Raw genomic sequence first — 25458 nt, forward strand, 5'->3', positions numbered from 1 at the left:
AATCAGACCATGGTAAATGCCGTTTTTGTAGGCCAAGCCCAGCCTGATATCAGGAGAAAATTACAAAAGCTGGAAGAGTTTGCGGGAAAGAATGCCACCGAACTGCTGGAGACAGCCAACAAGGTTTTCATCAACTGAGACAGTGTGGCAAGGAGGGAGGAAGAAAAGAAAATACAAAGAAGAGCCAATACAGTAGCAGTGGCTTTTAGAGGCTCAAGCTCCCAGACAGATCAGAAAGGGAAGCAAGAATACAGATCAGGGGGAAAGGAAGAGCGAGCCTGAGATGAGACCAGTGTGCCTATTGTAAGGAGACAGGACACTGGGAGAATGAATGTCCCAAACGACAAAGTAAGAAAACTGGACCCCCTTTTCCACCCAGTCGCTACCAACCAGAGCCACTCGAAGCAGATCTCATTGGGCTAGCGATGGCTGATTACGCCTAGGACAGACCGGGCTCTTTTCAGCTGGGCCCCCACGAGCTTATGGTCGGAATGAAAATTGGGGGCCAGACTGTGGACTTTATGGTTGATACAGGAGCAGAGCACTCAGTAGTCACACAGAAAGTAGTGCCTCTCTCAGGAAAAAAGGTCACCATTATTTGAGCTACTGGGGACCAGACCCGTAGACCATTCTGCCGGCTTCGCCAATGCCAACTTGGTGGTACTCAAGTAATTCATGAATTCCTGTACTTGCCAGACTGTCCAGTACCTCTGATGGGTAGAGACCTTTTAGCCAAAATGGGGGCAGAAATCACTTTTGCTCCAAATGGCTCAGCATAGCTTCGCCTAAGTGAGGAGACTTCTCTAATGATCCTGTCCTTAGCAGTGCCCCTGGAGGAAGAATGGAGACTTTATGCCCCTCAGTCAAAGGCCTCACCTTTAGAGCCTGAATTAGAGAAAGAATTTCCGCTGGTCTGGGCAGAAGGAAATCCCCTTGGCCTGGCCAAAGACCATGCCCCGATACTAATTGACTTAAAGACTGGGGCACAGCCTGTCAAAATCCACCAATTTCCAATTCCACAGGAGGCATGCCTAGGAATTCAGGTCCACTTAGACCGGCTACTTCAGTGGGGACTCCTTAAAAGATGCCAGTCACCATGGAATACTCCCCTCTTGCCTGTCAAAATGTCTGGGACTAATGACTACTGCATGGTAAAGGATTTATGGGCTGTTAATGAGGCTGTTATAACCTTGCATGCAGCGCTGCCAAACCCCTACACACTTCTAGGACTCATTCCATCAGAAGCGGAATGGTTTACATGCCTAGATCTGAAAGATGCCTTTTTCTGCCTCCGATTAGCCCCCTTCAGCCAGCCCCTTTTTGCTTTTGAGTGAGAAAACCCAACTACGGGAGCCATGGAGCAGTTCACCTGGACCAGACTTCCATAAGGATTCAAAAACTCCCCTACTCTCTTTAGTGGAGCACTAGCATCTGATTTATCTAAGTTCCCAGGACAGGACTCAGGGTGTGTTCTACTCCAGTATGTAGATTACCTCCTACTAGCCAGCTCCACACGAGCTCAGTGCTGGGAAGGGACACAAGCCCTCCTGAGACTGTTAACTGAAACAGGTTACAGAGTGTCCAAGAAAAAGGCACAGATTTGTCAGAAGGAAGTCAAGTATCTAGGCTTCCGAATCACCCAAGGGAAACGAAGGCTAGGGACTGAAAGGAAGCAGGCAATATGTGCCATCCCAGTCCCTAGCACCCGGTGGCAGATTCGGGAATTCCTAGGAGCAACAAGGTTCTATGGAATCTGGATCCCAGGGTTTTCAGATCTGGCCAAGCCTCTCTATGAAGCTTTAAAAGGGGAAGAGAAAGCACACATTGTATGGGGCCCCGAGCAGGAGAAAGCCTTCATCAGTATAAACGCAAAGCTCACTGAGGCCCCAGCACTAGGGCTACCAGATGTGACACGGGACTTTAATCTCTACGTCCATGAGAACAGCGGGGTAGCTTTAGGAGTTCTAACCCAGGAATTTGGACCTTGGCAAAGACCAGTAGCCTATCTCTCCAAGCAGATTGACCCAGTTGCTTCCGGGTGGCCCTCGTGTCTCAGGGCCCTTGCAGCCATGGCATTATTAGTCAAAGAAGCAGATAAACTTACCCTGGGACAAAACTTAAATGTAAAAGTACCTCATTCTGTTATTACCCTAATGGAAGCTAGGGGGCAGCACTGGCTAACTCATGCTTGGATGACTCAATACCAAGGACTGTTAAGTGAGAACCCTCAGGTATGATTAGAAGCCGTGAGAACTCTTAATCCTGCCACCTTTCTACCCATTGCTGAGAGGGCTCCTGAGCATGATTGCGGGGAAGTCCTAGAGGAAGATTACTCTAGCCAGCCAGATCTAACAGTTAAGCCCCTAAAGAATCAGGACTTAGTATTGTTCACAGATGGCAGTAGCTTCTTAGGTGAAGGGAAAAGACGAACTGGGTAGGGAGTGGTATCAGAATTTGAGACAATTGAAGCACAGGCCCCGCCTGAAGGATGGTCAGCGCAGAGGGCAGAACTTTAGGCCCTCGCCAGAGCCTTAGAACTCAGTAAGGATAAGCATGTCAACATCTACACTGATTTACACTATGCCTTTGCTATCCTGCATATTCATGGGGCTATATGCAAGGAAAGGGGGCTTCTGATGGCGGAAGGAAAAGGAATCAAAAATCAAAATGAGATTTTAAAGTTACTAGAAGCAGTTTGGGAGCCTAAAGAAATGGCTGTCTTTCATTGCAAAGGTCACCAGCAAGGGAAAGACTCAGTGTCAGAAGGAAACCAGTGTGCTGACGCCGCAGCAAAGCAGGCTGCCAAAGAACAAGCAGCACCGACACGGATCATGTTGGCCCCCGAATTACCTGAACCTCCAAAGTACACTCCACAGGAGGAGGAATGGGCCCAGAAAGAAGGGGGCAAGAGAACAAAGGAAGGTTGGTGGATACTCCCAGATCATAGGGTCTGTGTCCCAGAACAGTTAGCCCATAAGGTAGTCCTCCAGCAGCATGAACTTACTCATTTAGGGAAGACTGCCCTAGAAGCTTTGTTAGACAGATACTACCTAATTGCCCGTCTTCCCTCCTTGTGTGCTTCAGTTTCTCAGTGTTGCCTCCTCTGTGCGCAGAACAATGCCAAACCGGGTCCTGTGGGACCGATAGGAATTCAGCGCTGCGGGAAAACTCCCTTTCAGGACTTAGAAGTAGACTTTACAGAAGTAGGGCCTAGCAGAGGAAATAAATACCTGCTAGTCTTTGTTTGTACTTTTTCAGGCTGGGTTGAGGCATATCCCACTCGCACAGAAAAGGCGAGAGAAGTCACTAAGGCATTGTTAAAGGACATAATTCCGCAGTATGGAATGCCTCTGACCATAGGGTCTGATAATGGCCCAGCCTTTGTAGCAGAAATAGTACAACAGGTAAGTAAGGCTTTAGGAATTAGATGGAACCTACATACAGCTTACAGGCCTCAGAGTTCAGGGAAAGTAGAGCTCATGAACTGGACTCTAAAGCAGACTATGGCTAAGCTATGCCAAGAGACAACCTTACCCTGGACAGATATCTTGCCTCTTGTACTCCTGTGGGTACACTGTGCCCCGAGGGCCAGGGTAGGTTTCTCTCCCTTTGAAATTCTATATGGTAGACCCCCTCCCTTAATTCGCTCAAAGGGAGATTTGGAGGAAATAGGGAACTTAGAAATCCAGAAGCAACTACAAGGACTCGGAAAAACTGTCTTTGAGGTCCACAGATGGGTTACTGACCGACTACCCATCTCTCTAGGAACAGCAGTACATCCTATATAAACCTGGAGACCAGGTTTGGGTAAAGGACTGGAAAAAGGAGCCCCTCACGCCTATCTGGAAGAGACCCTATCCAGTCATACTAACCACGCCCACAGCTCTCAAGGTTGCAGGACTGAACAACTGGATTCACCACTCTCGGGTGAAAGTGGCTCACCAGCCGAGTGATGCCCAGCCTGAGTGGAAGGTGACCTCTGACCAGAAACAGCCCCTGCAGATCACCCTCAAGAAGACAATGAACCTGGCTGATCAACCTGCTCCAAGGAATTCAGATAACACCCTGCTGAATTCTCCCTTACACAAATCTTTCTTTCTTATCTTCTCTTAAATGCAAAATGCTCTGGTATTTCTGGATAATTATTGTTTTTATCTTTCTAATAATTCTCATTTTGTCTTTTTATGAGTGCTGCTGGAACCCGAGGCTAGTCCCAAGAGGAGAACTCTTCTGCCCTTACTGGAACACAGAAGCACCATAAAATTACTGCTTCCTACACAGCAAAGGAACAAAATGAAGCTAAGGCTAATTCTTTTACTGTTACTGAACTCTCTTAATCTCGACCACTCTCAGGTCTACACTCTGCCTCTTGAGAGCTTCCTAAGTCCTCACTATCTCTACCGAACTCTTAACCTTACCCTTTCCTTCTTAAATCAGACCAATCCAGCCCTAGCCAGGGAGTGCTGCCTCTGTCTTCCCCTCTCATCTACAAGCTACACGGCAGCCCCCACCTCCCTGCACGCATGGTCTGATTCTAGTCTGTCCTTCCATTATAAAATGCATGGAGGACCTCCATTCCAACTTATGCACCTCAATGAACTTTATAACTTCCAAATCACGGAGATGAAAAAAAGGGACACTTACAGGCAGGGCCGTTCAGCTACTCCAAACAAATCTAAATGATATAGCACCACACCGATCCAACAAGGTTCCTACCTTTGGACTGGTAACCACTAACACTGCCTTAATATTTCAGTCACCCCTTTGCATCAGAAGGGAATCCCTGGAGGAGATGCTTTGGGACATCTTGATCAATGCCTCTGCAATTTTACTCTCAACCTAAAACCTGCCTCTAATTGGGTTAACTATGTTGTCACCCAAACAGCTCCTTTTCAGAACCCTGTTCGATTTTCAGCAGGGCCCACCATTTCAGCGGCCTTCCCAACCACTGACACCTCTCATTTCTGCTCAGGCTGACCCCAAACCTGCTCAAGGTTTCACCCATGGCAGGATTGCACATTGAACTGACAGGCCTCATGCCATCACCTCCCTTCCCATGGTCTCACACACTCTAAATTCTGGGTAGAGACTGACAGGAAATTTATTTTCTTTGAAAACACCACCTCTGGGGCCACACAAAATAATCCTCAAGGCCCCTTTCAGCCCCTAACAGGGGCAACCTTGGCAGGAACTCTCTCTGTCTGGGATCAGGAGAATAGCAAGCTCACACACCTCTTTACCATTGAGAATACCTTCTGTTTGGAGACCCAGGGAATTTTCTTCCTCTGTGGCACCAATACCTATCTCTGTCTACCTGCCAACTGGACTGGGACCTGCACGTTGGTTTACCTAGCCCCCAAAATAGACATTGACCCCAACAATCAGTCCTTGCCTGTTCCGGTAACACATCATATCCAATACAAAAGAGCAGTCCAGCTAATCCCTCTCATTATAACACTTGGCATTTCAGCAGGGGTTAGCACTGGAATAGGGGGACTGGCAACTTCCCTCTCCTACTATCAGAGCCTACCCAAAGACCTTGCTGACAGTTTAGAAGAAATAGCTCAAAGTATTGTTGCAGTACAGGATCAGATTGACTCACTGGCAGCCGTTACTCTCCAGAATTGAAGAGGACTAGACCTTCTCACAGCGGAGAAAGGGGGGCTGTGCCTGTTCCTTGAGAAAGAATGCTATTTTTATGCTAACCAGTCTGGTATTGTAAGGGATAGGGCCAAGAAACTAGCTGATCTAGTTCACAAGTAAGACAGGAGTTATCTGAGACCTGGGCTGCATGGGAGGGAGTCTGGAAATGGCTCCTTCCATTGACATGACCACTGTTAATGCTACTCATAGCCATAACCCTAGGACCATATCTTCTAAATCTGTTAACTTGCTTTATCTCATCCCGTCTAGATGCCTTTAAACTTCAAATGGTCCTATAAGCCAGAAGAATTCCTTACAAACCTCTCCAAGAGGAAGAAACAGGATGTTAACCCCTTGGACGTCTTCCCTTTTCAGCAGGAAGTAGTAAAAGATTGATTGACACCCTTGTTCACCATAACATCCCGTGGTTATTGTACCACAAGGCTGAAAAGCTTGTGGGACAAGGGGGGAATGAGAAGGCTAACCCCTATTTTGTAAAACTACTGTTTGGAATTCTCTGCTGTTTTTTAAGACGGACTCTTATTCTAAAAAAATAACTTTGCTTTCTAGCCTGCTTTAGCCTGCTTGAATAATGAGGAAGATAAACTTAGCTGTCTGAGCTTGTAGGCCAGAGACTATATATGCCCATACTCTCAATGCCATGCCAGGTGCATTTTTTAATTGGATAGAACTGTGTTGTTTTCAAGGCCAGCAGCGAGATAACCACTAATTGCACATAGGGCTGGCTCTTTAATAAAAAGGGAAGTTCTGCTTGTAGCCTTGCTTAGAATTTGAATTCATTTTCTCTAAGCCCACTGGTGAATAAAGTGTGCCTCCAAACTCTCTGAGCATTGTTTGATTATTCCATTTCTCTGTAACATGACTTCCATAGGTTTCCAGTTTGCCGAAGGCAGATTGTGGTACTTCTGAACTTCCATAACTGTATGAGCCAATTCCCATAATAAACTTCTTCATTGGTATCTATCTATCTATCTATCTATCTATCTATCTATCTATCATCTATCTATCTATCTAATCTATCTATCATCTATCTAATTTTATTGGTTTTGTTTCTATGGAGAGCACTAATTAATTAAAATGTTTAAATCTCTTGGTAATCTTTAGTCTTGGTTTATCTCTCTATTTATAGTGTTCAGTTATAATTAGTAAGGTTTCATTTTCTTTTGCAAGCAAAATACAGTACAATCCCTCATATAAATACATATCTTTAAGTATCTCACCCAAACTCCTCCAGGTGTTTTAAATTATTAGTGTAAACTCAACATAGGCTTAATATTAGATTCCTGCTGTATTAAAGTTTAAAATATTTCAGGATTTAATCTGTTTCAGTGAAAAAAAAAGCTCGTTTTGTCAAATAGACAAATAATACATCTTGAATTGTTTCAAGCATTGAAAGGTGGGAAGCTGAGTAGATGTCTTAAAACACAAGATTTTATATTGAAAATAATGTGCAGATAAAAGGAACATGTCCTAGTCTCCCAGAAACCACTGGATAACCATGGAATAGAGGAAAATTGATACAGATAGAGATAAAATCACCACAGGAATAATGACTAGACTTATGCAAATATTAGAGTAGACTTGGTACTGTTATTCCCATTACATTCCTTATATGAAAGAAGTAAAAACTGAAGGGTAGATTTTAGCTCTAATGCATTGAAATATAAGTTGTTCTTTCTGAGTCTTAACTTGAGTAAAGATATTCTCAGAAAAGACAGGTAACATAAGTATGAAGGTAAGGACTAAGTTGAAAAATTGATATCTATAAAGAGTAAAAATACAGAATTATTTTCAACATATGAGAGTTGTTTTTTTTTAAAGTAGAGAATATTTCAAAAAGCCAAAATTCTGGAGGTGCTTTATCCTAAAAAAACCTAAAAGCCAAAAGAGTCCTTTAAAATTAGAATCTGGCCCTACTAGGTTTGACTCAGTGGATAGAGTGTCAGCCTGTGAACCAAAGGGTCCCAGGTTTGATTCCGGTCAAAGGCATGGACCTAGTTTGCAGGCTCCTCCCATGCCGGGGCCCTGGTCAGGGCAAGTGCAGGTGGCAATCAATTGATGTGTTTCTCTCACATCAATATTTCTCTTTGTATTTCCCTCTCTCTTCCACTCTCTCTAAAAATCAATGGAAAAAATATCCTTGGGTGAGGATTTTAAAAATTATTAAAAAAATAAAATAAAATTAGAATCTGGGCCTAACTATAATGATGATTAAATCATATAACTACCAATATTTGCTTTATAGTCTAAACCAGTGGTTCTCAAGATAAAGTATGCATTAGGACATATGGAAGGCTTGTAAAATATAGATAACTATTCTCAACTATAGAGTCTCTGATTCAGTAGGTCTGGTTTGAGGTTTGAGAATTTGCATTTCTAGCAAGTTCCTAGGTGATACTGAATCAACTACTCTGGAGAACACACTTTGAGAAACACTGGTATAGATAATGTTCAGCTTCTTTTAGGAAATATTTAACAGGCAGAGCAAGCATGCTTCATTAGGTAGGGAACTCATGTCACCAGAAGGGGACTGACACAGGATTAGGGGGTAAGCCTGGGATAAGCTGCTGCAGTCCACTGCTCTCCTGGTTGCATGTCTCATGGGGACCCTTAAAGTTTAGGAGAAAAAAAGTAAAGAGTTCATGTCTGAGAATGAACTTTGTCTTTGGGTTTTATCCTTCATCTTGAGGGTTTTTATCTCCTTTTGCCAGTAAGGATCTTAGGGGAGGGTTTCAGCAGAATATCCATTAGCCATTCAGGTGTTTTTTAAATATAGAGATGCATCAAAATAAGCAAATAGGGGAGTTTGGGATTATTCTTTGATTTGCTTTATTGTTTTACTTTTTTCTTGGGTCTGCCTAGCTTTAACCAGGTTCTTATTTCTTCACCTCACTTCATCTATCCTTAAGTTTAGTTAGCACAAATGGCATTACTTAAATCTCTGTCCTCTATCTCCATGAACAGGATGATTTAAGCAATGTACTCTCTGGTGAGGGAGGAGATGGATAAACCATTTTCTCTCAAGTGTCCTTGGTTAGGAAAGATAAGGTCTTGTGATTTACTAGTGGGCTGTAAGTTGTTAAAATTATTTGGCCTTTTATAATTATCTTGTCTCAGTTTCATCATTGCACTTTAAGAATTCAAAACATCCCCTATGGAGTTGTAATTTTAGAAATTTAGTAATTGATCAGTTTTGTGGATAATTTGTATTTTTTTTGCCAGGAAACTAGTAACCAGACAATAGACCTGCTTTTTATATAAAATAATGTATTTCTCTATGAAATTTTGTGATCTATATATATGATTGAAAGCTCAAGATAACTCAAAGTTTATTTTTTAGTATAAGAAATAATATTCCAAGTCTCTCACCTTTTAATAATCTTCAAATATACCAGGAAAGTAATTTCATTTTTATAGTAGAATATGTCCTATATTTTAATTTTTTGAGCACAATTGCATTTCAGACAGATAAACTTGGGGTCAAGATATGAGAGACAGCATGGTATAAAGAACTTATATGAATAAATAATGTCTGCAAACTTCCTAACCTGGTGAAAAAAAAAGATTTACAAGTCCAGGAAGCACTGGGTCCCAAACAAGAAGGATCCAAAGAGGCCCACACTGACACATACTAATAATTAAAATCCCTACAAGAGAGCTCCCATAGAGTGTCAGATGATTTGTCAATAGAAACATTGCAGGTGAGAAAGGATTGAAATGAAATACACAAAGTAATGAAAATCAGGGACCCACAACCAACGCTACTTAACCCAGCAAGGCTATCATTTAAGGACAAAAAGTAAGTCTCAATAAATTTAAGAAGTTTGAAATCATATCAAACATCTTCTCTAAACATACTGCTATGAAAGTTGAAATCAATCACAAGAAGAAAATTGAAAGACACAAAGACATGGATGCTAAATAACATGTTGCTAAGCAATGCATGGGTTAACAATGATATCAAGGAAGAAATCAAAAGATAACTTGAAACAAATGAAAATAGGAATAAAACAACCCCAAATCTGTGGGACATAGAAAAAGTGGTCATAAGAGGAAAGTTCATAGCATTACAGGCCTATCTTAAGAAACAAGAAAAAACTCAAAAAAATAATCTAAATGTGCAACTAAAAGAATTAGAAAGAGAACAATAAGAAAACTCCAGAGGAAGAAGAAGAAAGAAAATAAAGATCAGAGTGGAAATAAATAATATAGAGACTAAAAAAATAATAATAATAACAAAAGATCAATGAAACCAAGAGTTGGTTGTTGAAATGATAAACAAGATTGATGAACATTTAACTTGACTTTCAAGTAACAAAGAGAGAGGACCCAAATAAATAAAATCAGAAATGAAAAGGGCAAAGTAACAAGTGAAACTGCAGAAATACAAAAGTTTGTAAGAAAATACTATGAACAACTATATGCCAACAAACTGGATCACATGGGTGAAATGAAAAATTCCTGGAAGCATACAATCTTTCAAAACTCAATCAGGAAGAAGTAGATAACCTATAGGCCAGTATTCAAAAAACTCCCAGCCTCCCTGGCCAGTGTTAAACAATTGTTAGTGTCAGCCCAGGCACTGAAGGGACATGGGTTTGATTACTGGTTAAGGGCAAGTACCTGGGTTGCAGGTTTGATCCACCACCCTGGTCAGCGCATGTGTGGTAAGAAACCAATTGATGTATCTCACTCACATGGATGTCTCTCTCTTTCTCCCTGCTCCTTTTCCTCCTCTTCTTCCCTTGTTCCCTCCCTCACTTCCACTCTCTCTCTAAAAATCAAGGGGGGAAAAAAACTCTCAGCAAACTAAAGTCCTAGACAAGATGGCTTCATAGTCAAGTTTTTGCCAAACATTCAAAGAAGAACAAACATTTATCCTCCTCAAACTGTTTCAAAAAATTGAGGAGGAGGGAAGACTTCCAAGTTCTTTTTATGAAGCCAGCATTATCCTAATTCCAAAAACAGATAAAGACAGTACAAAGAGATAAAATTACAGGAAGATATACCAGATGAGCATGTATGCTAAAATTCTCAACAATATATTAGCAAATTGGATTAAATAATACATTAAAATGTCATACAGAATGACCAAGTGGGATTTATTCTGCAGATGTAAGGTTGTTATAATATTCAAAACTTGATGCATGTGGTACATCGCATAAACAAAATCAAGGAAAAAAGTCAGATGATCATAACAATAGACACAGAGAAACATTTGACAACATTCAGCAACCATTTTTGATAAAAACTCTCAGCAAAGTGGGAATTGGGGGAACATACCTCAGCATAAGAAAGGCCATATATAAAAAATCTACAGCCAACATCACACTCAATGGGCCAAAACTGAAATCATTTTCCTTAATGACAGGGATGTCCATTTTCACTGCTCTTATTCAACATAGTACTGAATATCCTAGCCATAGCATTCAAACAAGAAGAAAAAAATCAAAGGCATCCAAATTGGGAAGGAGGAAATAAAATTGTCATTATTCTCAGATGACATCCCTAAAGAACCACCAAAGAACTACTAGATTTAATAAATGAATTTGGCAGTGTAGCAGGAATCAAAATTAAGACCCAGAAATTAGCATTTTTATACATCAATAATGAACTCTCAGAAAGAGAACTAAAAATCAATATCATTTATCATGGAAATGAATAAATTAAGATACTTAGGAATAAACATAACCAAGGAGGTAGAAGACCTTTACTCTGAAAACTACAAAATGTTGAAAAAAGACATAGAGGAAGATACAGACAAGTGGAAGCATATACCGTATTCATGGATTGGTAGAATCAACATCGTTAAAATATCCATAATATCCAGTCTATAGATCCAATGCAATTTCTATTAAAATGCCATCAGTATATTTCACTGATCTAGAACAAATATTCCAAAAAATTCTGATGGAACCCCAAAAGACTCTGAATAGCTGCAGCAATCTTGAGAAAGAACAAAGTTGGAAGGTTCATAATACCAGATATCAAGCTATACTACAAAGCCACTATAATCTAAACAGCCTGGTACTAGCACAAGAACAGGCATATAGATTAATGACACAGAACAGAGACACCAGAAATCAACCCACACCATTATGCTCAATTAATATTTGACAACATAAGCAAGAATATAAAATAGAGTAAAGGTAGTCTCTTCAATAAATTTTGGGAAAATTAGACAGGTACATGCAAAAAGTGATACTAGGCCACCAACTTACACTGCATACAAAAATAAACTCAATGTGGATAAAAGACTTCAATGTAAGTTTCAAAATCATTAAAATCCAAGAAGAAAACCTAGGCAGTAAAATCACAGACATCTCAAGTAGGAAAATTTTCACTGATATATCTCCTAAGACTAGAGAAATAAAGGAAAAAATGAACAAATGGGACTACATCAAAATAAAAAGCTTCTGCACAGCAAAAGAAACTATCAACAAAATGAAAAGGGACACCACTTTATGGGAGAACATATTTGCCAATGATACATCTGATAAGGAGCTAATCTCTAAAATATATAAAGTATTCATATAGCTCAACAAAAAACAAACAATCTAATTAAAAAATGGGCAGCATGCCGAAACCGGTTTGGCTCAGTGGATAGAGCATCGGCCTGCGGACTGAAGGGTCTAGGGTTCGATTCCGGTCAAGGGCATGTACCTTGGTTGCGGGCACATCCCCAGTAGGAGGTATGCAAGAGGCAGCTGATCGATGTTTCTCTCTCATCGATGTTTCTGACTCTCTGTCCCTCTCCCTTCCTCTCTGTAAAAAATCAACAAAATATATTTAAAAAATAAATAAATAAAAAATAAAAAATGGGCAGCAGACCTGAATAGACACTTCTCCAGAGAGGACATACAGAAAAATGCTCATGGTCATTAATCATCAGAGAGACGGAAATTAAGACTACACTGAGGTATCACTTCACACCTGTCAGAATGGCTAACATCAATAACTCAATAAACATCAAGTGCTGACAAGGATGTGGAGAAAAGGGAACCCTCATGCATGTTTGGTAGGAATGCAGATTGGTGCAGCCACTGTGAAAATAAATCAGTATGATGTTTTCTCAAAAAATTATCAATGGAACTGCTATTTGAGTCAGCAATACCACTTATGGAAATATACCCTAAGAATCCAGAAACATACGCACCCCTATGTTCATAGCAATATTGTTATTTACAATAGCTAAAGTCTGAAAACAGCCCAAGTGCCCATCAGTAGAGGAGTGGATAAAAATATACTATGCAGCTATAAAAAAAGAGAACTCTTTCCCACCTGGTGTTGCTCAGTGGTCAAATGTCGACCGATGAACCAGAAGGTCACAGTTCAATCCCAGTCAGGGCAAATACTTGGGTTGTGGGCTGGAGACCCAGAAGGGAGTGGGCAGGAGGCAGCCAATGGATGATTCTCATCATTGATGTTGCTATTTCTCGCTCCCCTCTCCCTTCCTCTCTTTGAAATCAATGATATACACTGAGTGGCCAGATTATTATGATCTCTGAATGCATAATAATCTGGCCACTCAGTATACATATACTGAGTGGCCAGATTATTACATATATATTAGAGGCCTGGTGCATGAATTCGTGCATGGGTGGGGTCCAGCCAGCCTGGCCAGGGGGAAGGGACATGGGCAGTTGGCCGGCCTGCCTGCTAGTAGAACTCCTGGTTGAGGGGACAATTTGCATATTAGCCTTTTATTATATAGGATATACACTGAGTGGCCAGATTATTATGCATTCAGAGATCATAATAATTTGGCCACTCAGTGTATATATTAGAGGCCTGGTGCACAAAATTTGTGAACAGGTAGAGTCCCTAGGCATGGCCAGTAATCAGGGCCAATCTGTGGGGTGACTGGCAAGGTGATTGGGGGCCTCCCACTGGCACCTGCCTCAGCTGGCCTGGCACTGCCCTCTTGCTGGCTGGCCCCACCCCCGCTGCTGCCACTGGTTGGGGCCTGTGGGCTGGGGGAAGCTCCTGTATTGAGCATCTGCCCCCAGTGGTCAGTGTGCATCATAGTGGCCGGTCGTTCCACCATTCAGTCTATTTGCATATTAGGCTTTTATTATATGGGAGATATACTGTATATATATATATATATATATATATATATATATATATATATATATATACACACACACACTAGAGGCCTGGTGCATGAAATTCATGCACTGGGGGGGTGTCCCTCAGCCCAGTCTGCATCCTCTCCAATCTGGGACATCCCTCTCACTATCTGGGACTGCTGGCTCCCAACTGCTCACCTGCCTGCCAGCCTGATCACCCCCTAACCACTCCCCTGCCAGCCTGATTGATACCTAACTGCTCCCCTGTCAGCCAATTGCCCCCAACTGCCCTCCTCTGCTGGCCATCTTGTGGTGGCCATCTTTGACCACATGGGGTCGGCCATCTTGTGCAAGGGCATGAGGGTCAATTTGCATATTACCTCTTTATTATATAGGAGATATATATATATATATATATATATATATATATATATTTTTTTTTTTTTTAGAAGGAACTCTTACCTTTTGCGACAACGTGAATGGACCTGGAGATAATTATGCTAAGTGAAATAAGCCAGTCAGAGAAAGACATATATCACATGATCTCACTTACATGTGTAATTCTGCCTGAAACCACCTTGTTGTGGTCCATTACAAAGATTGTTTCCACTCTCCTGATTTCACTGAGTGGCTAACTTGATGTTTTCTTCCAGCACAAACCCCATTTTTAAACCAATCCAGTCTTTCCAGTTCCCACCTTAAAACTCCTAGGAAAGAATGTGATTCTTTTTTTGGTTTACTTCAGGAATCAGCTTTCTTTCTGGTTAGAATTTATCATATTTATTTTATACCTTTATTCATATTACAAACAAGATGAAGGATCCCAAAATATGCCTCTAGCTTTAAGAGCTCCAGCAACAGTTCTCCAAAAAAAAGGGGGGGAATGGATTTAATAAATACCCCCACTAGAACCACAGCATTTTTTAATCAAATGAGAGTCCTAGATAGTGCTGAATCTGAGATTTAAACATAAGCTAAAATGTCTAAATTGTATGGTTGCTTGCCCTAGCCGGTTTGGCTCAATGGATAGAGCATCGGGTTGTGGACCGAAGAGTCCCAGGTTCGATTCCAGTCAAGGGCACATACCTTGGTTGCAGGATCCTTCCCTGGTCAAGGTTTGTGCAGGAGGCAACCAATTGATGTGTTTCTCTCACATCGATATTTCTCTCAGTCTTTCCCTCTCTCATTCACTCTTTCTAAAAAAAATCAATGGAGTCCTAGCCAGTTTTGCTCAGTGGATAAAACCTGGGCCTGCAGACTGAGGGTCTCTGGTTTGATTACAGTCCAGGGCCCATGCCTGGGTTGTGGGCTCCATCCCCAGTAGGAGCATGCAGGAAGTAGACAATTAATGATTCCCTCTCATCATTGATGTTTCTATTTTTCTCTCCCTCTCCCTTCCTCTCTGAAATAAAAATTTTTAAAAAATCAATGGAATAAATAAATAAATAAATAAATAAATAAATAAATAAATAGATAGATAGATAGTATGGTTGTTTGAATGATTTATCAGCCATATTTGAGTGCAAGAAATAGAGACTCCTCAAACTACTTCAACTAAGGGTTTGTTTTTTAGGATACACATAAAAGCTCACAGATATGTGATTAACTTCATGAAAACTGAAGTGAAAAATGTTTCTGGTAATTGTAGCTGGGAGTTAAGGCTGATTTCAAAGTGAGCCTAGAGGTCTCATCAGTACTCTGAACTCTTCAGTGTTCAGCCACTACTGATAGCTAGTTCATAATGGCTGCTCCTGGCATCTGCACCTAGAGAGCTTCAACTGGCAAATAGTTATCAAGGCCCCCAAAATTATGTTTTGCATTTATACACCATTACATTTGGCTAATGCTTTTTATTTATGGTGCTTGTGATAAATTCTGAGAAAGAACCATTGGTTCAAGTCCTATTACAGTGTCAGTTTACAGATACATTTGGAATATGTGCCCTTCGGTCAGGATTAAATCTCTTAATCTGTTAACAGTTCTTTCTGTTATGGAAAGAAATGCAGTATGAGTTGTGAGTAAAGCAACAATCCTTACAAGACTGTATAAGCAGCATAGTTACTCTGATGGAATACAGAATGTGACAAGAGTTCTAATCACATTACAAATATATGAAGTAACCTTGCTGGAGCTGGCAGTGGAATACGGTGCTGACTTACATAACCTTAGAGATGAGTGAAAACTGTAAGACTGAGGGCAAAATGAATTATGCATATCTACAATACACCCTGGTTGGTAAAATTCTTTCCCACTGGATATGAATAAACAATTCTGAAACCACTAGATATCTATACTAGTATTAAGTGATTTGGTAAATGAATGGCAAATGGTGGAAATTATTTTTCTCACCATTGGACCAGGAGGTTACAGGTGAACAAAGAAAAAAGGCAAAAATAATCCATGTGGTAAGATATTAGACTTAGAGACACCAGTATGGATTTATTTTTACCTTAACATGGACACAGATGAATACACAGAGGGATATGTACAGATATGTTTATATAGTTGGTTAATACACATACAAATATGTCTTTGTTCTATCAGCCAAGAGGGCCTATACACCGACATCCCAATAGTAAGAACAACAAGCATTCAAATCTTGGTTTATAATACCATTGGCTAGTAAAATAGAATACCTTTCCTTAAAGAACTGGGCCATTCTAGACCTGGGACATGGAATATGCAAGATAAGCCTAGAATATCTTGTAGTGCCAGAAAACAACATGTGCTTGGGAAAAAAACAAAACCAACATCACGATGGAGATTTGTCAAAGGAACACAGAAGCCAACTGAAATAGTTCTCACTGCTCCAAACTGGAACAATGTGAGAAACACAAAAATAAAGTAGTATTGCATTATAACCCAAAGTATAAAATCAGTATTCTAAGTCCATACTGTTATAAATAAATGTTTGGGTACATGCAGAACTGCGAGATAATAAATAGATCTTTGGTGCAGAATAATTCTAAATAATTTATTAGGAACATTGACCTCCAGGAAGTGTAGGCTGTGCACTTCTTGCCGAAAAGTAAATAATAGAAAAGGGGTGAGGATAAAGTAACTTTGCAGTGGGGAAACCTGACAAACACTACTGCAGCCACGTAGTCACGCTCAACATCCACACTAATAAGTCATCTGCCCTTGGGATGTCGCGAGGAGATGGACAACTGTACTTCTGTGGTCTTCCTCCCCCAAATCATAACTTCCATGTAATAATGAGGCAAACATCAGACAAAACCCGAATGAGGAATTTCCTACAAAATAGCTTTTTAGTTCCCCTCAAAGTTGCAGAGGTCATCAAAAACAACAAAAGCCTTAGTACTGTCACAGCCTAGTGGAGTCAAAGGAGGCATGAATATAAATGTAACATGGCATCCTAGATAGGATCTTGAAATAGAAAAAGACATCTCTAAAAAAAAAAAGACATATGTAATAAACTATAAAAATCTGAATAAAACATGGATTTTTGTTAATAATAACATATCAATATTGTTTCATTAGTTGTGACAAAAATATAATGTATGATCTTAAAAATAGGGGACATTCTGTGAGAGTTATATGGGAACTCTCTGTATTATTATTGCATCATTTCTGTGAACATAAAACTGTTCTATCATAAAAAAAGGTTATTGGATTATTTTATTGGTCATCAACTATGACTAATACTGGCAACTAGGAAGATTCTTTTTTAAAGGCTAAATTATTGCCTATTACCACTTTTGATTAAAGACTGGTAAAAGCTATTCACTAAGATAGACTCTCAGTTCTTCACCCACAAATATGTGCAATGAAATAAAAATCAAGGCATAGCATTTGCTTTCCTCCTATTTAGGTAACAAACAATAATTTATATTAAGTTTATATTGAACACTGTCTTAAAGGATATGATTTAGAACTGAAAACAAATTGAAGATCATTAGAACTACCTGTAGAGACGGTTGGAATGCTAAATTGCATGATTCTAGCTAGCCACATGAAAGAATAGTGAGGCCTGTTTAATGAGTCAATAGAATAATCCTGTAAAGAGCATTATAAAAAATAGTTAACCTGAATTTATGGGGTTAACCTATAAGTTCTCCATATCTCACCAATCAGGTAACTTAATTCATCAAGGGAAAGAATAAATAAAGGGTGTAAAATATCCTGGAATTGTTCACTTTAACACCGTACTAGTACATTCTGGAGTTGGAAGCAAATTCCTTTCACCAAAATAATGGGGACAAGAGCCAAAGATTAAGTATAGTATCAAAATTAAGTTAAAATGAAGTCAAATTAATTCAACTTAAAAATATTAAATCTAATTAAAATTAAAAAATATTTAATAGCAAAAATAGTGAGCATGGTTAAGACTTATTCATGTGAGTAGATAATTATAATTAAATATAGTTTAAATCTATGAAAGAATTACAGGAATATACAGGCAAAATACCTATCCTATTATATAATAATGAAATAAACTTCCTGGAGAAAATAATAGTTTATGTTTAAGGTGGGACTTAAAAGAAGGATAGGAATTAGCCTGACATATATTGAGAGTGAATGGGTATAAGGGATGCAGCATCATTCAAGTATAGAAACAGTATGTATAAATTAGCAAAGTTAAGAGGAAAGAGAGAATAGAAGACCAGGAATGATTAAAATGTATGAGACATAAGGCCAGAAAGAGAAATATGAGACAGATCTTGCAGCACTTTGTAAACATTAAGTTTTGAAATTCATTGAAAGATATGAGTCTTTGATTATCATTAAGTAAGAAACTGATATAATCAGCTTTGTCATTTATTGATGTCATTTTGACTGTAGTGTGAGGAATGGATTGGAGATATTCAACCAAGGAAGGACACTAGTGACATGAACTAGAGTTGAGGGAGGGGAATGGAGAAATACAGATGGAAATCAGAATAAGATAAATCCAGCCTTGGTGATGGATTTACTGGGGGTGGAGGAAGGACAGAGAGAAAAAAAGAAATTGAAGAAATAATATTCAGGTCTGTGACAGGTAGAAAACTGTCAATAGCATATAATAAGATGAAAAACAAAAGGAAAGGGATAGGGCTCAGGCCAAGAGAAGGACTCAATAATTGTTAGACGTGCTGAATTTGAAACATATTTCTGATCTCCAGGTGAAGATATCCAATAGGTTGAGCTACGGGGGTTTCAAACTCAGGAGTGGATGGGCTGGGAATGTGGATTTGTTGATCTCTGCAATGCTACATATATAGGATAATTAAAGCCTTGGAAACAGACTTTTATATAGTATGTAATTTTTTAAGTACAATGTTTATAAAATGTTTGAGGAGTGGAAACCATTGATATAGTGATCTCAGTGTGAATAAAACATAGGCTTTTGCGTGTAAGATTGATCATATTTTTTAACATAAAACTGTTCAGAATTGAGAGATGGCATTAGATAAATGTTTACCTGAAAGAAATTTAAATGAAACAAATCTTGCATATGTAGAAAGTTTCCAGTCTTTACAGTTTCTCAGATAAGAGACCTTACAATTTTCTATAGAATTCACTAAAAGGCTTTTTCAATGAAATAGTATCAGGAAACCCTTCTGACATCAGGGGAAATGTACTCAAGAATTAGGAAAGGCCCTAACCAGTTTGGCTCAGTGGATAGAGCGTCGGCCTATGACTGAAGGGTCCCAGGTTCGATTCCGGTCAAGGGCATGTACCTTGGTTGCAGGCACATCCCCAGTATGTGCAGGAGGCAGCTGATTGATGTTTCTCTCTCACTGATGTTTCTAACTCTCTATCCTTCTCCCTTCCTCTCTCTAAAAAATCAATAAAAAATGTTTTTAAAAAAAGAACTAGGAGAATTAAAAGTAGGTGACTAGCAGAAAGAAAGAAGAAAAAAAAAAAAAGCAAAAGTAGGTGACTGGAAAGCATGTGCAAGTGGAGTGATGTCAGAAACCCAGTAAAGGATCATCTCCTGGACAGGCTGATGCCTATTCTGATGGGCTTGTGTCCCATAGTATGGATGGCTGGTAACCAAGAAGAGTTTTGCTCTGTATTACTGATGAAATGTTACTCTAAGGAAATGGAAGCTTAGCATTGTAGGGCAGAATTTTTCAACCTGAAAGAACTTTGTTATTGTCAACTGACAAGAAAAAGAGTTAAAAGTAGTTAGAATCCTTGAAGAGATAAAAGGGAAGGAAAATAGAGTTAGGAGATAAAATTGTTATTTCTAGAAGAAGGATGATAGAGTTAGGTATATATCAGTTACTATAAAATGTTCATCGTAGGCTTTAAAATTGGAATTAAAACAAGCATACTGATATGCTTACTGCTGCCTGAATGGCAAGTGCACCTAAATTTGCAAATGAGATAGGCTCAAATCCTATCACAAGTTCTTTGTGAAACTAAGAATTCTTTTTTGATTGCTACTCTCTATTCACATCTGGCTGTGATTTTCACTTTTGCTGAATTCTCCTATTCCATTTCTACACAGTTGTCTAGTGCTGACCTAATTTGGGTGCATACAATTATCTTTGTTTCCTTTTCTTATGTTACAAATAATACTACCGAAAAGAAATATCAGGAGCTGGAGACTCAAATTATAACTATAGGAGATGCTAAATAACAGTGTTCTATAGAAGATAATTTTCAAATGACACCCAAATTTCCAGCTCCTAAGAAAGGCCTTTAGACCCATCTGTCTACGCAAGCATCAGACTCCAGCCATATTGTTCTGCCTTTGCTCTTCCTGCACATCACCACTTTTTTCTCATTTTTGATCTGCTGTATCTTGAGATGTCTGTTCACTTTGTAGTAGACAACTTAGCTAAACATTTTATGATCGCCTCACACCTCATGTTCATGAACCCTCAGTTTGTATTCATAAAAGACTTAAAAAATACTTCCCTAATCAAAGGAAGTTACTTAAGAAAAGTGAACTTTGTCCCTGGCTGGTTTGGCTCAATGGATAGAATGTCTGCCTTTGGACTGAAAGGTCCCCGGTTGGATTCCGGTCAAGGGGCTTGATCCCCAGTAGGGGGCGTGCAGGAGGCAGCTGGTCAATGATTATCTCTCATCATTGATGTTTCTATCTCTCTCTCCCTCACCCTTCCTCTCTTAAATCAATAAAAATATATTTTAAAAAAAAGTGAACTTTGATATGAATCAGTTAAGATAGAGTTTTACCCAGTAAACTCTCCTTTTAGTGGGCATAGCTCTTAACTCAGCTTTTGAACCATAAGTATATGAATTACCAGAAAGCCTTCTCAATTCTCTTCATTTCTGTTCTATTAGGTTTTATCACAATGCTTAGCACACAGTTGATGCTTAAAAAAATATTAGGAAGATAGATGAAAGAATGAGTGATTAATCTCTATATATAAAAGGCTAATATGCAAAGTGTCCCCTCAGGAGTTCAACTGGGAGACTGGAAGTTCGATCGCTTGCTATGATGTGTGCAGACCACCAGGGGGTGGCTCAGAATGAAGGAAGGCCATGGTCTGCAGCCAGAAGGCCCCGATTGGCCCTGATCACCAGCCAGGCCTAGGGACCCTACCCATGCACCGGGCCTCCAGTTGATTAATAAAACAAGGCATTGATAAATGTCCTTTGGGGATATTAGAAGAATTCATTCAGTGTAAATTATTACAGTATATTCAGTTTGCATTTTTTTCCCCCAGATATCAGAGAATATGAGAATGGCAATTTTGCTGATAATGCAACATATGTAGCTGCAGCATAGGTTGTATCTTTGTAATGAAAATTTTTGTAATAGGAACAGTAATTTGACTGAGTACAAAGAGCTCAGTTTTCATGCTGATCATTTAATACTCTATGCAGAGTGCCTACATTATCATATAGACACGAATGTAAATGTGGAACTTTATTTTGGAAGTTTAGGTAATCCTGGCATTTGATGTAGTCAAATGAAGGTCTCTGAAGTCCTCTCATTAGCATAATAGTTAATTGCTGCTCTGCTCTTACCCAAAGGACAATTTTAAACAAATTAGTAACCAACTGCCTTTCTAAAATCAGATTCTTCCAAATATGCATATGAATGTTGACTTATGGAACTCCTAATTTCCAATTGCTCATAAAAGCTTTAGAAGCCTGTTTTTCTCCCCACAATTAACCTTGACTTCCTATGCCTGCAGTTTCTGTCAGATATTTGTGTTTAACTTAAACATGGTTCTTTAGTCAATTTTGCCCCATTGTTTCCTTACCTACCAAACCTACCTGCTCATATACTTTCTTGTCTTCATCTGCTTTCTAATTCTAACCACTATTCTAGTAATCCCCTGGTTTACATGCCTCTTCTCCTTTCTCTTAGGTCTCTATTATCCTTTTCCTTCTATTATTTTTCTACATAATTTTATATTTACTCTTATCTAAATTTTAACTTTTTCCTGCTTACTTGTTTTTTATTTATTTTTTTTCTTCACAAATAAACCACCACCTAATACTAGTGGCAGAAGTGGTTCTGAACACTCTGTTTCATTAGAAGTGAAATTATTTAATAGAGCACATAGCATACAGATTACTTGAGAAATTAAACTAAAAAAGGATCAACCAATATGATTAATATAATACATTTCAATACCTGTTGTTAATAAGCTTTGGTTCATAATTCTTGTTACTTTACTGATTCCAAAGTAATGTATGAAAAAAAGAAGTACATATTAAAAATATTACATGTTTAATTTCAAATATATAACACTTAGGGAAATGTTAATAACATAATCAACTAAAAATTTTGAAAGCAGTTGACGGTTCTAATGAAACATTTGTTTTTCAATATATATTGTTTGATAGTGTCAGGAAAATAGAGCTCGATGCTTAAATTATTGATAAGAAGTTAGCAACACTATTAGTCTACTTAAGGAATTTCTGGAGTTCTCAGAATTTTACAAAAATGAAAGGTGTGTTTCATTATGAAAGTAAACAGACACAGCTACTTTAGATTATCTATATATAAAAAAGCCTAAGCGACCATTACAAAGGAATGACCGGTCGCTATGACAATACTGACCACCAGGGGGCAGACGCTCGAAGTAGGAGCTGCCCCCAGCCCACAGGCCTTGATCGCTGATGGGACCTACCGGCCAACCTCCCAGTTCTTCCCCCCAGATGGCAGGGCCTGATTGCCCATTCGGGGCCAGGCCCTCAGGATGGGACGGGGAACCAGGGGTGGGTGGCAGTGGATTCAGGCAGCAAGGGAAGGAGGAGGGGGGGAGGCAGGAAGGCGGAGAGGTGAGGAGTCAGGGAACCTGATCGGCCCTGATCACAGGCCAAGCTTAGGGACCCCACCTGTGCACAAATTTCGTGTACTGGGTCTCTAGTCTTTTTATAAAAATACCAAAGATTACAGGAACTTGTCCTAGATAATAATAATTTAGGAGAAAAACACATTAGGGTATCTTTGTGCTCTGGAATAAATCTTTGATTTATGAAAGGTTTTATGAAACCACCTTCTTATATCAAAAAGGCAAATAACAATGTCCATTTCAAAAGGACATTTTCAAGGGAATTGTAATCCATTGTTGTAGTTTAGCACATTACTGTATGTTCATGCTTTTAGCTCAAAATATTTTAGATACTAAAAATGTACCACATTTTGCACCTGCTAAAATACCACTTTTCTGCTAATTCTTCTTAATTATATTTCTTTAATAAAAAGCTTTTTATTTCTACATTTGTGGACAAAACTGTCACTACCATATTTAACAACTACTCCCTAAGACACAGATTAACAGCAGTAACAGTTAAATAAAAGTAGTTTTAATATTATAGAGTCAATCAGGATTTTCAGAGGAGAAAGATCACATGACCAATATTTTCTTGTTTTTTGTTGTTGGTATTTTTTTTTTTACTTTTTATTATGTTGTGTTTTTTTTGACAGTATTACAGCTATCCCCCAATTTCCTCCATCTTAGGCCCCCTCCTCCCAGGCCCTGCTCCATGCCAGGCCTACACCACACTATTGTCTATGTCCATTGGTTATGCATACTCTATCTAATAAAAGAGAAATAGGAAAATTGACCGTACCTCCGCTATGCCCACACACCACGCCCACGAGCCAATCAGGAGTGAGTATGTAAATTAACCCAACCAAGATGGCGGCAGCCATGGAGCTGGAGCAAGCAGGAGGCTTGGGTTGCCCCAAGCAATGGAGTTAGCCAAGCTTCCCTCCTGCCCTGGCCTGCCCTGGTCTGCCCTGGCATCTGCTCAAGGCTACAAAGTTTCAATTATAGAAGATAAATAAATCCCAGATACCTGCTTCCAGCTGGCCCTGGCCTATGCTTGGGTTGCTGGGGGGTGTGGCCGGCCTGCAAATCACCACAGGACCCTCGCCCAGGCCACCCCACACCCCAAGGGAATCCCCACCCTGATCTGGGACACCCTTCAGGGCAAACCAGCTGGCCCCCACCCATGCACCAGGCCTCTATCCTATCTAATAAAAGAGTAATATGCAAATTGTCACTCCAACACACAAATGGCTGCTCCCATGTGGACACAAGATAGCTGCCACAAGATGGCCAGCAGGGGAGGGCAGTTGGAAGGGACCAGACCCACAAGGGAGGGCAGTTGTGGGCGATCAGGCCAGCAGGGGAGAGCAGTTGGGAAGGACCAGGCCTGCAAGGGAGGGCAGTTGGGGGCAATCAAGCCTGCAGGGGAGGGAAGTTAGGGGTGACCAGGCTGGCAGAGGAGGGAAGTTGGGGGTGACTGGGCCTGCAGGGAAGGGCATTTGGGGGGGACCCAGGCCTATAGGGGAGAGCAGTCAGGGGGGACCAGGCCTGCAGGACAGGGCAGTTAGGAGTGACCAGGCCTGCCGGGGAGGGCAGTTGAGGGGGATCAGGCCTGCCAGGGAAGGCAGTTGGGTGGGGGGACCAGACCAGCAGGGGAGAGCAATTAGGGGCGATGAGGCTGGCAGGGGAGGGCAGTTAGGGGTGACTGGGTTGGCAGGGGAGGGCAGTTAGGGGCAATCAGGCTGACAGGGGAGCAGTTAGGCATCAATCAGGCTGGCAGGGGAGTGGTTAGGGCAGTAGTTCTCAACCTTTCTAATGCCGCGACCCTTTAATACAGTTCCTCATGTTGTGGTGACCCCCAACCATAAAATTATTTTCATTGCTACTTCATAATTGTAATTTTGCTACTGTTATGAATCTTAATGTAAATATTTGTGTTTTCCGATGGTCTTAGGCGACCCTGCTAGCGCTTCTCAACCTACTGGGATAGGGCCTAAATGGGCAGTCGGATATCCCTAGAGGGGTCCCAGATTGGAGAGGGTGCAGGCTGGGCTGAGGGACACCCCCCACCCCGTGCATGAACGTGTACCAGGCCTCTAGTATGCATATATGTTCCCCAGTTAATCACTCCCCTCCAACTCACCAGACTCTAGCCTTCCCTCTGAAATTAGCCAGTCTGTTCTATGCTTCTAGGTCCTTGGATCTATTTTATTCATCACTTCATTCTGTTCATTAGATTCCACATATGAGTGAGAACATGTGATACCTATCTTTCTCTGGTTGGCTTATTTCACTTAGTATAATACTCTCCAGGCCTATCCATGCTGTTGCAAATGGTAAGAGGTCTTTGTTTTTTACAGCTGTGTAGTATTCCATTGTGTAAATATACCATAGCATTTTTATCCACTCATCTACTAATGGGTACTTGGGCTGTTTCCAGATCTTAGCTATTGTAAATTGTGCTGCTATGAACATAGGGGTGCATATATTATTTCTGATTGGTATTTCAGACA

This window comes from Plecotus auritus, assembly GCF_963455305.1.
Source record: "Plecotus auritus genome assembly, chromosome: 1".
NCBI lineage: Eukaryota > Metazoa > Chordata > Mammalia > Chiroptera > Vespertilionidae > Plecotus > Plecotus auritus.